This window comes from Cupressus sempervirens, chromosome 8 (assembly GCF_028749045.1).
Source record: "Cupressus sempervirens isolate cs-2001-9-10 chromosome 8, ASM2874904v1, whole genome shotgun sequence".
Classification (NCBI taxonomy): Eukaryota; Viridiplantae; Streptophyta; class Pinopsida; order Cupressales; family Cupressaceae; genus Cupressus; species Cupressus sempervirens.
This window is the reverse complement of record NC_143125.1, coordinates 507555948-507567613: the sequence shown is the minus strand read 5'-3', so window position 1 is coordinate 507567613 and position 11666 is coordinate 507555948.

Below are 11666 nucleotides of genomic sequence, written 5' to 3'. Positions count from 1 at the left end.
TAATTACTAGGGATAACTTTAAGAAACCCCTCCCTAGAAAAATATGTAAAATGTAGTTGAATTCAACATTTAATATGAAGGGAACTTTTCATATCGATGGTGATTTTTTTGTTCAAGGTAAGGAAGAAAATTATTTTCTATTGTCAAAAATTTCTTTTCCGTATCATAATTTAATAATAATTGTGGCTAATTAAATTATTATTTTTTTGCACACAAATAAATGCAGGCAATTCTTTTTTATCATAAACATTTTTGTAATGTAAGAGGTGAATTAATTTTTTTATATAACACAAAATATTAATATAGTTGGCTAATTTGTTAGTTGCTACAGAGAGATTATTTAATTTTATAGTGAATTTACAAAGTCACGAGTGGGCCATGACCCATATGCCAAGTGTGCAATGCCCAATGTACTTGTAGTGTGTCATTCCATTAAGGTTAAATTAATAAAGTGTCACTTCTAATCACCAACTTGATCAACATCATTATGCATGTTATCATTGTTATCATGAAAGGAATTGATGTAGACCATTGATGTAAGATAGATCAATGGCCTAAACTCTATTTCGAGCCTAATTTTAAACATTATAACATAAACTCTAAATCTTCTTGAAATCAAGGCACGTGTTCCAAAGTCCAAAATATAAAATAGTTGGCTAAACTACGGTAGTTAGAGACATGTGTTGGTAAAATAGTAGGTGACGCTCGGCCCTAGGGAATATATTATTTTATTGTAAGGGTGAAATGACATTATCCAATAAGAAGAAATTAGGTGAACGTTAGCAAATAGTTTAAAATAAATATGTCCTAAAAGTATATTACATTGGCGATTGAACTAGGATTTGGGCCAATTATGAGTAAACTAATCAGTGATTAGCCTGGGATTTGGACACAAATTATTTAATATGTTGGTGACCTATTTCACCCTGTATGTAGGTTTTATTTGCAAAATGTGATTTTCCAAAGATATAGAATAGCCATTCGGCAAAGATTTTCCACTAAAAAAATCACTGATAATTACAAAGTCGACCATAATACAAGTTTACACAAATATTACAAAGTCAGCCAAAGTGTAGAAACTCAGGCTCTAAAGACTGACTCAGTGAGGTTCTGATACTCAGCATCCACTGTCAATGCTTGGTATTGTCATGCACTTGGTAGATGTAGAAGCTTGGTCCATACTAATCACTTCCAAGTAGTCTTGAACTCGCTCTGCAATAGTGACTCAGAAAATACTGTGAAACTTGGTATATAAACTAAATCACTTGATTCACACTGTATAGCTTGGTAAACACTGTCACCTCAAGCTCGGTATAAACTGAGTCTCTTGGTTAACACTGAGTAGCTTGGTTAACACTAGACTCACATCACATCAACTATGAACTTGGTAAACACTGCACAACTTGGTTTGCACTGGTAAACTTGGCATACACTAAGATTCTTAGTTTACACTACTAATCATCACCTCTATAGTAACTGCTTGGTACAAACTAAAATCTATCCATAGGACTCGACAGTAATTGTAGAACTCAGTAACAACTAAAATGCTTGGTTACCACTGTTAATTGTACAATATGCTCGATATGAACTCGCAATCTAAATAGGTGTATACCACTAATAAAAACCATAACTGGAATGTCAACAATCTCCCCCTTTGGCATTAGTGACAAAAACACTTATCAATCAAAATTGAATTCAAGAATGTTCAACAACACCTTTATTCATTACCTTATATCTCCAACTCGATAGAGTATACATTTTGTAAAGGATACATTTTTGTACATGGTAATGCTCCTCCATAATATAATATATAGTATACTATACATACTATATACATTTGCGTTATACTCTTCTTACAATCTTCTCCCCGAATCTTTTTACATCTTTCTCCACTATTTTCTTTAAAGCTTCTCCCCCTTTATAGCTCCTTATATCTTCTCAATCTTTTTGACATTAATGCCAAAGATTTATGCTATATGTACTTACATAGTAATGCCAAAATGAGACAAGAAGTTTGAATGTACCTTTAGTATGAGTGCCAATGTCTTGTCCCAATTCTCTTGCAAGACCCTGCATGTGTGTAATGCCACCTGCACTTCTGCTAATAGTTCAATCATATGGTCTACAATAGAGAAATTATTATCATGGATGAGGCTTTTTGAATATACAATATGCTTCTATAGTGCATCCATGTTAGGGAGAATCATATTCAGGATATCTATCAAAGTTGATTTGATTTTGGCCTCTTCTCCGAGTAGTGCTACCTACATATCTGTTAGAAATCTGATTCTATTGAAGTGGGCACAGTTAGAACTCAGGTCAAGCTGCAACTAATGTGCACTTTCCTTCAAATCTTCATTAATTTTTGACAATTTGTCTTTTATTTCTTTTTTGAAAATTGATGTGTCACATGACTTGCTAAAAAGTAATGATACATTAATACAAGAAGTTTCCAGAGAGCCCAAAATAGTAGATAAATCTACTTGGTGAATGACAATCTGTTGAGCAATAAGTTCTAAGACCTTATTCTCAAACTTTTTCTCAGTTCTCTACAATAATTTATCCTATCTATTTAGATCTTCATTGTATTTCTGGATTGCCTCTTCTAACTGATACAAAATTGGTTGAGAAGTATCAACCTCTATGCCTATAGCCTCTTCCAGAATGTTCTTGGCATCCTCAATGATTTTGAACTCCTTATTCATTTCTTCTCTTAGCCTTTGTTGCTTGGCTTTCTTTTGTAGAAGTTCACCAAAGGTTTGCATCTGATCTGGAGTTAGATTGGAGATGTCTCATTTGGGAATGACAATCTCCTCATCAAGATCTATATCTTCCTCTTTTTCTTTACCTTAACCCAAAAAATTTGTGCTCGGTTGAGGCTTGGTCTCAACTATCCTTGCACTTATTGCTCTTGTACTCGGAATGGAAACAATAGTAGAAATACTAGGACTCACTGCAAAAATTGATATTGTACTCATTGTAGAAATACTAGTGGAAATAATACTTGTTGTAGCCAAAATTGATGTAGAGGGTGGAACTTGTAGCTCGGTAGATGAAGTACTTGGTACTTCAGTCAATGAAGTACTATGCTAGACTAGTGTAAAGATTGATTGAATGCTTGTGCTTGCAGTGCTAGACACAATCAATCCTGTTGAGACTATCTGTGTGCTTGGTGTTGTCAATGTTTTTATTAGAGAGTAAGGAAGTGAGGCTATAACTACTACAACAATCTTAACTAGGTTGGTTTCCTCGGCATCTTATGTACCTTCCTTGATAGCCTCTTGCTCTTGTTCCTCTTCATCATCAATATTATCAAAATGAGTTACTTCCTCATCATCTTTCTCTTCATCCTTTTCTTGATCATCTTCATCATCCTTGTCACTTATACTTACTAGAAAATCACTCGGTTTGTGAAGAAGATAGATATTCTTCCATTTATTTGTTGCATTCTTCACAACATGCTCTATTTCATTCAACAAAATAAGACAAGTATTGAATCTTAAAGTTCATTTTTCTTCATTTTTCTTTAAAGATTCTTTCACTTCCTTGTCATTCAGATTTTCCATAAGTTGTCTCAATGTTTTCTCATAAATATCGTTTGTAGTTTTCATTCCTTGTTCCAATCTTAGATTTTAGTATATCTTCAATCTGCTTTTGCTCATTAGTTGTTCTAGTCTCATATTTTAATGACTTGAAGTTTGTTATTCTAGAACCTGATTCCAATTCCTTAATTCTCTCCTCAAATGTGGGTAGAGACCTCTTAAAAATTATTTCTCCCCCTTCTTTGCTTGTTTTCTTCCTAGAGGATCTCTTGGTGAATACTACAGTGGATGTCTTGGTAGGCTTAGTAATGATTACCTTGCAAATTTTCTTCAGTGGCTCCTCTTCCTATGATTCTTCATCCTCTACTTCTTCATCTTCACCTTTTTCCTCGGTCAACAGGAGAGTGGAACTTGTTTTCAACTAGGTAATCCTCTTCTTGCCTCTATTAACCACCTGAGGGAGCTTAATCTCCAGTTCTATTCTAGCCTTAGCCTCATCACATGTGCTAAAATATGTAGCCTTGGGATTAACTGGATCATTTATCAGTGCCTCAATTATATCCTTTGTCTCATCAATACTTACCTAATATCCTAGAGGTTTCACCCATGCAATTCTAGGCCTAATTGCCTGAATGTATACATTATCACTATCCACCATAAAACAAATGTCATCTTTATAGTCCTCAACTAGTTTAGTTGGGATTTGAAATATATTATTCATTTTCTCCTTGAATGCATCAAAATAATTATTCATGATACTAGTGTAATTTCCTCCCATCTCAGCAATATATTCATTTTTTTGATAAAGTACTAGTACATCTTTCCTCCAAAAAATAGTACCTTTTGATGGAAATAATTTCAAAACATAAAAGAATAAACATGTCAATAGAGAGCCAAACTTACATGGATTGTTCTTTAATGTCCTCATGCTCTCCATGTTCCTGTTGAACTGATTCAATAGTAGCTTGGCAAGGTCAAGAGATAGGTTATTCTTGTTTACCTTGTATGCCAGGTCCATAGCTTCACATGACACACTATTCAACCTGCTAGAACTATAGATTTTGTGTGCAATGATATAATTCCAAACTTTAATTACATGTTAGTGACACTACTAATCTTCATTCCCCTACCATCCCACTCGGCTAGGGTTTTCTTCTCCAGTTTGACTTGACCTAGGGTTTTAGTCATTTTAGCTTTCGTCAACATTAGGAGACCAGCGATCTTTTGGACCATCTTCTTGGTTATTAGAATTGGTTTCTCTAGCCATAGCTGACCATTGCACACATGACTAAGAGTAAACCTAATCCATTTCACTTGGAAGTATCATGGCATGTGAGGAATATGAGTTAAACCTTTAGCCTCGAGATGTTGATGCTTAGGTTTCAATACACCATCAATGCATAACTCCTTTAACTGTTCATCTATTTCTAGTGTACTAATATCCTAAATTGCACATTTAAAATGAGAACAGATATCATTGATCAACAATACCTTGGGAGGGATTTGTGACTGTGCTCCACTTGGATCTAGGGTTTCAGTAACTACAGGAGTGAGCTTGAAGTCTAGTGCTTTCTGTTCTACACCACGAACCAACATATCTGAACCTCATTTCACTTTGTTGCTAGTAGCTACCATCTTCACTCAGTATGGTTTGAGAGAATTCAAAAACTTTTAGTAACAATTTTCTCAAATCACCTGAATGCTTTTGAAGATCGCTCTACACAAATAGCTCATGAAAATTTGTGGCAAAAATGACTTTGATTTCATTCCTTTATAAAAAATTTCCATAAATTCTTGGTACAAATGTTAGATCAAATTGATAGACTATCATACACTTCACTTGCATTGATTACTCGATAGTATATTCTATCATTCAGTAGCCACATAAGATTTAGTTACTCCCGACCTCACTCGATAGAATCTGTGACCCAACTTTACTTGGTAAAGAAGGTAACTCGATAGTAACTAGCAACTCTTACTCGGTGATCCCTTTGCATCTTGAATGTTGACATGGATATTTTTTCTTATCAACTGGAACTGATTTAGATGACTTTCTTTAGTAGCCTAGTTTTAGTTCTCCTTTGAGAAATCAAGTGGAAATAGTGGGGCCTCCCAATTCTTGAGTGACTTGATCATCATTTCTTAGGCTTGCATTCTCGGTAGACTTTGGAACCCATTGTTGTCTCATTTGTTTTATGATGTTATCAGCTTTTGCCCTCTTTTCATCTTCAATTCTTCTAGTATTCATATAGTTCTTGGCAAGATGACCAAGTTCTGTACAAATGAAACATCTTTTAGTAGTATCTCTTTTCCTCATGTGATGCTTTACACAATTCAATCCAATGTGTCCAAATTCTCCACAGTAATGACATCTAAACCAAGTGTTATAGTCCCAACCAAATATAGCTTTTACAATTTGTACTACTAGATTCAATATATTGGTTTTGCATTCTAATGACTTGTTCTCATGCTTCTTACATTTGTGACATTTGCATTCAAATTTTGGTTTCTCTTTGCATTCATTTGCTCTATGACCACGCCGATTGCAATTCTAGCATTTTCCATTGAATTTTGCTTTCTCATTGCCTCAACATTTGTTTGATGTATGACCTATCTTATCACAATGATTGCAAGTAGGTTTTTGGTTCCTTTGAGCTCCTTGCTTGGATGATTTGCCTTCTTCTACATATCTAATTCTTTCTTTTTCCTTTTTTTTTGAAGTGACTTTTCTCATTCAATTAATTCATATCTGCTTGGGATTTCAACATTATTTCATTGATTTTCCTTTCAATTCTTAGATTATTCTACAATCTTTCTTTCCCTGATCTCAGGTTCATGATTTCTTCATTTGCATTGGTGAGCTGATCAATGAAGTATGCTTGCTGAAGGGATAGGTGTTGAATTTCATTGTTCTTTCCTTCTATCTCTTCCCTTATCTTTTTTTTATCTTCCATGAATTCACACAATCTCACTAACTAAATTTCTTGCTCTCTTCTGAGTATGGTTACTTCTTCTTGAAGAATACTATTCTTCTCCAATAGTTCTTTGATTGCTTCATCAACTTCATCTGAATTGCTTGAATATATGATTTCAATTCTTTCTTCAATGTAGAGTGAATCATTAATCTATATTGCAAGATCTTTTCTTCTTTTTAGGGACTAAGAGAGTTGCCCTTTTGCTTTCTTGAGTTGTCCCATGGCCAATTCCAAATCTAGCTTCTCATTTCAATAGCTTTGTCAAGTCTGAATACCTCCATTGCCTTTGATCTTTGCTCAAGCTATTAAACTTTTCTCTAAGAACCACAAAGCTCTGATACCAATTGTTGGAAATATTAAGATAGGCTAAGTTACTAAGAGGGGAGGGGTGAATCAGTAACTTCTAAAACTTTTATCCCAATCAGTAATTAATCCTTTATATGAATTCTGATCTAACTTCATGCATGAGAAACTAAAAAACATGAAAGCATACACAACACTTTAACACAAGATTTGGTGATCCAGAAACCTTCCAAATAGAAAGTAAAACTAGGGTGGTGATAATACCCACAAGCTTTAGTATTGCAGTATAAAGTTGTCTTGATAAGGCTTACAATGATCACTTCTAATGATCTTCCCTATTAGGAGTAATAAGGATTGTTAGGTCCACCTTGCAAAAGGATTTACAAACATACAATGAAGTATGCACTTGGTAAAGAGATTTACATAAGATTGTTAGGTCTACCTTGTTAAAGGATTTGAATGATCCACCTGTTAGGATGAAATATTAGCTAATCTTTGATTTGCAACTTGGTTTGCTAAATGAGATTCCTCTGAGTGTACAAATCACCTTGTTGTGATAAATGAATCTTTGTTGCTCCTTATACTATTGTAGCTTTTGCAATTCACTCTTCTCCTCTTCTTTTATGATTACATTACTTCCTTATATACATTTTGATGTGATACAATACATTACATAGATATCAATCCAATTACATAATTACAAAGTTGGCCACAATACAAGTTTACACAAATATTGCAAAGTCAGCCAAAGTGTAGAAACTCGGGCTCTAAAGACTAACTCAGTGAGGTTCTGATACTTGGCATCCATTGTCAATGCTCAACATCATTATGCACTTGGTAGACATAAAAGCTCGGTCCATACTGATCACTTCCAAGTAGTCTTGAACTTGGTATGCACTAGTGACAAACAAAGATGGGAAGGCTAGTTTGCATAAGAATATCTTGTGCCCTGAAGAGTTTCACGATTCACCACTTTGGAGGTGTCTAGTATGCATATTAGAGAACCTATGTTTCAGATTTCATGTCACTTCGATATGTTTTGATAGGCATTTGAGTTCTCCAAAGTTAGTTGTTTATTATTTTCATGTTGATATACATTATTCAAAATTTTGGGAAGCCTTGCTTAACAATGAACATTTCATGACTCATTAAGCATTTTGAAGAAATGGTCATACCACTACATTGTACTCATTAATGACATCCTATGTTTGCAATTAGATGTCCTGGTGAATCCATTTGATGAATTTTCCAAGCTTATTCCATTTGCAAAAACATAAAATTGCCCAGTTGTCCTTGATGACAGTTAGCTAGTAGCCCAATTTAATTGAGTATAAATTTGACCCAGTTGACCATTTTGAGAAATTCTTTTTTCCGTTGCATTTTAGGGGTCAGAGACATGTTATGTTTCAAACTTGAGGTTATGACAAATCTATTTCGCTAGTTTTCAAATGTGATTCCAAATGCAATTTCTATAACTAATGTTCAAAAGTGTAGATTGATTAGGAGACCTCTTCAGGGTGTTATAACTTTGAAGCCGTGATAGATGAAGCCAAACCAATTATACCCTTGGATTCTATACTGAAAACACTCCAAGGATGTCAATTTTCAAGTTTTCACGGATTCATATGCATACTTTCCTAGGTCTATTTTGTTTGCAAAAATCATTATCCTGCTAGTATACCCAATTCTGCAATTCTGAGAACCCAACTTTGCAAACTTGTCAAAATTGTCCAGTTATTCGTCATGAGCCCAAATTGCATATTCATGCTCTCCATATGAGATTTTTCCAATGTTTAGGATTTCATATCCCCAAGTGATTGTTTGACTAGTTTTCAAAGTCAAAATCAAATGCCTTTTACTATTTTCTAACATGTTGTTTGCAGGATCAATTGGGAGGAAAATTTGATAGTTAATAACTTTCGATCCAAAACTCGTCATGAGTCAAAATCTGACAAGGTGAAAGTATGTAGACTAGAGAGAAAATATGTCAGGTGCCAAGGTTTGGTTAGGTATTTTTGTCATTTTTTAAGGCTAGTTTAAAGGCCTCTTGACACAAAAGGTGACAGTTTGCATAAAAGGTTAAAAATGAGTTTTAAGGGTTCAAATGGTGATCAACTTTGAATCCAATCAGTATGATGAGAAAATTGGATTAGTTTGAAGAGTCGGGTGTTTGAGTTTCAAATATTTGTTTAGCCAAACCCACTTTGAGGCCTGACTAATTTTTGTAGACGACTAAGATGATGTGTGGAGAGTGAAGACATCTTTTAAAGTACAATGATTATGATCATTAAAATATGTTAAACATTATCAGTATGTACATATCATTATTGGAGATCCAATGCATGTGTGGGATGGTACACAATGGTGAGTAATAAGAGATGACATTATTTCTATTGATAAATAGAACATGTTATTTAGAGGGATGGATTTGAGAGGCCTTGGAAATAAGGGCTCCAGGTTTATGATTTCACTAATTTGCATACAATATGCCCACTATAGTAAAATAATTGAGCTTGCAGTTGTAAAGGATAATGATTAGTTTCATATTATTGTCAACAAAAGGTTGTAATATGGGAACAAAAGTTTTGAGAGGATTAGATGTTGCAAAGAGAGGCCTATGTTTTCCCATTAGGCTCAATGAATGGAATTCCTTATAATATTGTTGCCTAAAACTCTCCACTAGGGGTTGATACCATGTTTGAAGGCATAAATTATACACAAGTCAACAACTTATATTCTTGAGTTTGTTTCTAATCCTTTCTCAAAGAGTACAATGAGATTAGTGAGTCTTTTCTATAGCTTGATTTGCCACGTCCCACTTGCAAAAATGATTACTAAAGATTTTGTGTTGACTTTATTGAAAGGATGCAAATTTATTTGATATGGAGAGAGGTTCTCACATCAAACAAGAAGCATATGCATAGAAGATCACATGCAGGACATGAAAATTGTAAGTTTTGTTGTCAATTTGAAATAAAATGCCACATCTAAATCCATGTATCTAATGAAAACAAAGCAGCTATATCGATTAGCCAAACGCTTACAAAGTGTTCTTAATAAAATTTGAAGATTGCAACATGGAATGTGTGAGCATCAACCAAAGATGACTCCCTAATTGATCTACTTGCAAAATAGGAGAATCCAAATGGATTTCTTTAACCATTTGTAACGTTATTGTTTGTGAAATCAGATATGTGTATTGAGCAGAGATTGTGCATTGACTTGTGCAAGGATATGATGTGTGCGTTTGGGAACATGACATTGCCATAGGGGTGATGTTCAAACAAAAGGTGTGTAGATTGAAATGACAAGCCATCACACACTAGTAAATACAAAATCTAGAACCTATTTTGAATAGAAGCAAAATGTCAAGGAGATGCACATATTGGGAGTCATTTGCAATGAATGGTGTTTTAGCACCAAAAGAGAGCGTTTACCTTTCTAATACGCTGAGATTTTTTTAATTCTAGCATTGAGCATTATATGTATTTTGGAGAGGATTGATCTAGGCTGCTAAGGATAATTGGAGATTCATTTTGGTGCATGGAGTCAAAGATTACACCATGAGTCCTTCTCAAAACCTTAGGATGCATACTTGGAGACTAAAATCATAGGATACGTAAGCATTGATAGTGAGGATTTGTTTCATTAAACACATGTTGGTGTATTTGGTAGCTTTGGTAAGAAGTTTAGTCCCACATTGAGTGGGTGTTGTGTTTCCTACAGCTTTTAAGTAATGACCCTTGAATGATAATGTCTTAAGATTTCCAGCTTTATGACAAGAACATGCTCATGTATGGAGACAAAAGGAAATATTGAACAGATGGAGTGATGATTTTTAGATGATGTGTGAACCAAGTGGACCAATGAGCATGATCCATGTGGCACAAAAATCAAGGTGAGATGACTAGGCAAAAATGAAGTGTGGTAGAGCGTCGTGATGTCGCTAATGATGTGGCAATGTTGAGGTGGCTCTACAACAAAGCAACATCGTCGTTGATCAACAGTTGTCGTTAAGTCAACATGGAAAGATGCTCAATCATTAAGCAATGCACCAAGGTGACCCAATCAAGGAGTGCCACATGGCACTATGGTGGTGATAGGTCTAGTGATGAAGTGACAAATCTGTGGATGAATCATAAAGTTCTATGTGGCGACTAGGTGGCAAAAGGATATGGTGGATGTTGACAAGGAAGTTGACATGGTAGTGATGAGGACAGAATGGGCCAATGAGAAGACATCATGTGTCACCAGTTGGTCAACCAAGTTTGATCCAAATTTGGAATGGTAGTGATGAGGACAGAATGAGCCAATGAGAACATGCCATGTGTCACTAGTTGGTCAACCAAGTTTGACCCAAATTTGGAAGGAGGGAAATTTTCAAAAATGTTCTAAATATTTTTCATTTTCTCTCTCATGGTTGAATGCATGCCTATTTTAAAATTGAAAAAGGGTTTTGTCAAAAAGTTGAAACTTTAGGATAAATGAAATATTTGCAAATTTTAAGACTTGTTCATCATGCTTTTGTTGTGCAACTTCAACTGGATACTCTAGGCCTGATTTATAAGAAAAACTATGACTATCATACATTGTGAAAAATATCTCTGAATCTAGTTTCCATATTTGCCATTAGATCATACACAGGTAGTAGTGGGTGAAAATTATGCCTAGATTTTTTTGACGTGCTCCATTTCCAACTGTATTATGGTTTGGCAATTCAATTTTAGTTTGTGGCAAAATGGGGAAGTGGGTATTTGCCAAACTTGGATAGGACCCTAATAGCGGTGGTATTTTGTCTCCAAATTATTTTAATGGGACTTTTGGAAACATTTTGGCATTAGATCTC